At 50.4% G+C, this 4721-nt stretch overlaps 1 protein-coding gene across 3 annotated transcripts in view; it reads left to right on the top strand.

The window, feature by feature from the left end:
* Positions 1 to 3562: 3562 nt before the first annotated feature.
* The window catches only part of RFX3 (regulatory factor X3), a 218616-nt gene continuing 217457 nt past the window's right edge, over positions 3563 to 4721 (top strand). Inside the window, exon 1 of one of the 3 annotated variants that reach the window (XM_042850636.2) lies at positions 3563 to 4694. The gene's annotated coding sequence lies outside the window, so the exon portion shown is untranslated. The remainder of the gene's footprint in view (positions 4695 to 4721) is intronic. The other 2 variants (XM_065549356.1, XM_008166006.4) reach the window with 2 other exon arrangements.

The raw sequence follows: 4721 nt of genomic DNA on the forward strand, positions 1-4721 counted from the left end.
TCACCCTTAGCTTCACGAAGATTATGCAATGTACAACATACGGCTATGACCAAAGGAATATTATCCTCATTAAGGTCTAGCCTGCCATAAAGGCATCGCCAGCACACCTTTAATCTGCCAAAGGCACATTCCACTGTCATCCAGCATCTACTCAGCCTGTTGTTGAACTGCTTCTTACAGCTTTCCAGGTTCCCATGTAAGGTTTCATGAACCTCTAAGGGGTACGCCAGGTCTCCCAGTATCCACATATACCTGCAACACCATGGAGAAGTACCCCTTCCTATTGATGTACTCAGTTGCAAGGTGGTCTGGTGCCAAAATTGGAATATGTGTGCCATCTAGCGCCCCTCCACAGTTAGGGAAACCCATTTCTACAAAGCCATCCACTATTTCATGCACATTTCCCGGAGTTACGGTCCTTCGTAGCAGGATGTGATTTATTGCGCTGCACACTTGCATTAATGCAGCCCCAATGGTTGACTTCCCCACTCCAAATTGATTCGTGACCGACTGGTAGCAGTCTGGTAGCAGTTGCCAGCTTCCACACAGCAACTGCCACATGCTTCTCTACCGAGAGGGCAGCTCTCATTCTGGTGTTCTTGTGCCGCAGGTCTGGGGAGAGCTCCACGTGCAGTTCCAGGAAGGTGGCTTTCTGCATCCAAAAGTTCTGTAGCCACTGCTGGTCATCCCACACTTGCATGATGATATGATCCCACCATTCAGTGCTTGTTTCACAAGCCCAAAGCGATGGTCTACCCTATGCAGCTATTCTGTGAATGCCAAAAGCAATCTAAAGTTGCTCCTATGTCCTATATTCCATGTCAGGTGACTGGGAGTCTTCTTCAGTTAGGAACTTTGCGATTAACTGCCATCCACAATGTCTTCATGACAGTTAACAGAGCATAGGAGAGCAGTGCGGGCTCCATCCCATCTCACAAAGCTGCTGGGGTGCACAGCAAAAAAGGGCCATTGAAAAACGCTGCGAAAGAAAGCCTGAAGCCCATGGAGTGCTGGGATACAAAGCAATGCATCACGGGACATTGAGCCTGGTCCCAAGATGCGTGGGATAGGTACCCACAATGCATTGCTCACACTGTTGATGACAGTGCCCCAACTGTGGACACGCTCTGCCAACAGAGGGAGTGAATGTGAACATGACATTCCGATTTTTATTATGTCGATTTTTGAGTTTCTACATCACTTTTGTTGACAAAACTTTGTAGTGTAGACAAGGCCTTGTCTACGTGTACCACTTTGGATACAGGTGAGTGCTATTCCAGCTTTAGTTACAAGGGAAGCAGGATAATGTTTGGTATAGTATGGTGTGTGTATTACAGACCTAGAGGGAGAGTGGATATTTGGATGCTAATATCTAACTCTATTACTAAATTTATTTATCAAAATTTGGGTTATTGCTGATCATCCACTATATGTATCTTCTGACTTTTAAAACAAACTTTGTATTTGTGGATAATCTAAGCACTATACCCAGATGTACAGACACTCTTTTCTTAACCTGTGTATTATACATTTTTTTAACATTAGCTTTAATAAAAATTTTAAATCTGTTCTTATTGGTTCGATTACTGAAGCAGAAACTACACCTTCTAGTAGACCTAGAGGGAGAGTGGCAAGGAAGCATTTCGTACCCAGAGATGTTACAAGCCTATGGAACTTACTTTTAGCTATTAGTTAACTGCTTTAAACTGGGATTCTGTCTCAGAGAGAGAACCAGGGCAGTGTGGAGTGAGGTGAGGGTTGTACAGTCTTACCTAACTTAGCTGGGTTTATGGGGAGAACAACCACTGGAGTACTTGTGGCGCCTTAGAGACTAACAAATTTATTAGAGCATAAGCTTTCGTGGACTACAGCCCACTTCTTCGGATGCATACCGAAGAAGTGGGCTGTGGTCCACGAAAGCTTATGCTCTAATAAATTTGTTAGTCTCTAAGGTGCCACAAGTACTCCTGTTCTTTTTACGGATACAGACTAACACGGCTGCTACTCTGAAGCAGGTGAATAGCGACTGTTCTCCTCTGCCCAAGAGTCATAATGTCAGGAGACATTACTTTACTCCCCCAGGCTCTAAATTATACCAACAGGTAACAGCCTCGAGGGGTCTTTCTATCAGAGAGGAATAGTTGGATTGCAACTGTATCCTGGCCACCTCACTGCTGGGCCTACATGACCTGGGGATTCCAGTATGATGGACAAATCCTTGGCAGCCTGGAGTGGTGTAGAGAGGCTGTATTGCGGGCCACCATCTGACCTGTAAGCTTTATTGAACTGAAGATAAGCTTTTGCTGTATCGCCAACCTGAATGCGGTACCCTTGCGGAGCCCCTGAAGACAATAGGACCAGTGTTTGCTCAGCATCTCAGGATAAGGCTCTATTTTAGCAAATAATCCAGATCTTCAACTTGATCACAGTGACAGTTCAACTAATTCCTAAATATTATTTCTTAACTGAAAAAGTCTCCACCAGTCAGTTATTGTAGGTCTTAGACCTTAAAAATTAAATCAACCTAGCTACATCGCCCAGGGCTGTGAAAAATTTTGTTCCTTGTGCAATGTAGTTAGGGCGATACAGAGAGTACAAACTGAGTAAAGTGGATTAAAGTTTGTTTGGAAATGTGGTTTGTGGAGATGCAAGATGGTAAAAGTCTTCTGCAGGGGTGTAATATGTTGTAAGGAGAAGGCTGTGTGTGGGGAGGGAGTAGATGGATTACAGACTGTGCCTATTGGTACAAAATGCTTGTGAGGGTATAGGCTGTTTACAGGCTATGCATAAGGATTCAGGATGTGTGTGGGGTGGAGGGGTTTAGTGGAAGTTTCTAGGGTGTACCTGGTTTACAGATTGTATGTAGCAGAAATGTTAGAGGGACTAGTAGGTAAGGTACAGCGTACATGGGTTCTCAGTAGGTGGCTTACAGGGTGCATGGTTGGGAATGTGTGTAGAGTACCTGGGTTACAGGGCACATAGAGGTTGTGTGTATAGGGTTGTAGGTAGATTACAGGAAGAATAGGAGATGTAGGTGGGTTATAGGATGTGTGTGTGTGTGTGTGTGTGTGTGACCAGGATGCATTTGGGCTGTCAGTGAGTTACAAGGGGTGTGTATAGAGGGGCTGTAGGTGAGTTGCAAGGAGTGTGGGAGGTAGAGGATATAGGTGTTGAACAGATGGCTTTAGTGTGTGGTATAGATAGGGGCTGCATAGATGTAGATGGGCCACAGAATGAGCGTGCTGGGATAGGTGGAGTGCAGGACAAGGATAGGGTGGGGTATGTGGGTTGCAGGATGGGCAGGCCTGGGGTGTAGGTAAATTAAAGTGCTGGTATAGGGGTGAGGTGTGTGTGGGGGGCCGTAGCAGGGTTGCAGGATGGTGTAGGGTCAGGGATGTATACATTGGGAATGCAGGTGGGAGTGGGGTAAGGGATGTGTATGTTCATTGCAGGGCAGGTGCAGAGGTGGGGGATGGGGATGTGGGTGTGCAGGTGAGTTGTAGGGCAGGGCTGGCAACGTATATGTGGATTGCAGGTTGGTGTATGTGGGTTGCTAGAGATAGGCGAGGAGAGAGTTGGGATGGGTACCACAGTTGGTGAGCTGAAGAGTCAGTGTAGGGTGACAAGGGTGTTGGCAAGTTGCAGGGCGGGGTGAAGGCTGTGGGATGGCTACGGGTGGATTCCAGAGTCCGCGTGGGGGTGAGAGGCGCGTGTAGGCGGGCTGCACAGTGGATACAAGGGCTGTGTGTGGTCGGGGGTGCCGGCAGGTAGCAGGGTCGGTGTGTGCGGGGGTAAGGCGAGTGGAGGGCCGGGCACCCAGGGATTGGCTAGTCACAGGCTGTGCGCGCGGCGGCGGTTACAAGACGCTGACTGCGGAGAAACTGCCGTCCCCTGTCCTCCCTTTAAGATGGCGCCTCCAGGCCGCCGTTTTCATGGCGCTAGCGAAATCGGGCGCGAGGCGGGACTTCCTCCTTCCCCCGCTCTACAACTGCTTCCTCGGGACACGGGTGGTTAGGGGGCCCTGATCGAGTCTCTCGCCGGCCCACATCCGGGACTTTCCTCCTCGTCGTCTCTCCCACCGCCGGAAATGACGGCAGAGCCGGTCCGCCGCGTTGCTCGTGCACGCGGGAGCCAGGTGTAACCACGCCCCCAGTCACGCACGGCGGGAAGCGGCGCTCGGTAGTTGCGCCTGTTGAGCGGAGTAACTGTCCCCGCTAACAACCCTCTCGCGGGCAGCGCATTGTGCTCACCAACACCCGCCTGTGCGCGCGCCCCAAGGGGAGGAGCGCTCAGCCTGATCCCACCCCGCGTTCAGTGAGAGACAGGTGCGCTCCCCTCCTCCCTGTGAGGGAGCCGAATCCCCTCCCACCGGCGCCGGGACGGGAGGTGTCAGTCATGCGGTGGCCCCGCCTCTTCCGGGCCTCTCAGGCTGGGCCGCCGCCTCCTCCTCTCTCGCTCGCTCTCTCCCTTTTGTGAGTTATAGCAACCGTTGCCTTGTGAATCAAGCGCCATAGTCACCGTAGTCCTGGCGACTGTTACCCATCAACAACAACCGCTCCTCTCCTCCTCCTCCTCCTCCTCCTGCTGCTGCTCCTCACCACCCCCATCCTCACCCCCTTCCTCATCATCACCCACAACAACAACATCCACCAGCAAGAGCAACAACAGCAACACCACAGCCCTGCACAGCCCAGGTGACTATGATTGTTCCGTGCACTCCG

This window comes from Chrysemys picta, chromosome 6 (genome assembly GCF_011386835.1).
Source record: "Chrysemys picta bellii isolate R12L10 chromosome 6, ASM1138683v2, whole genome shotgun sequence".
Taxonomy (NCBI): Eukaryota; Metazoa; Chordata; order Testudines; family Emydidae; genus Chrysemys; species Chrysemys picta.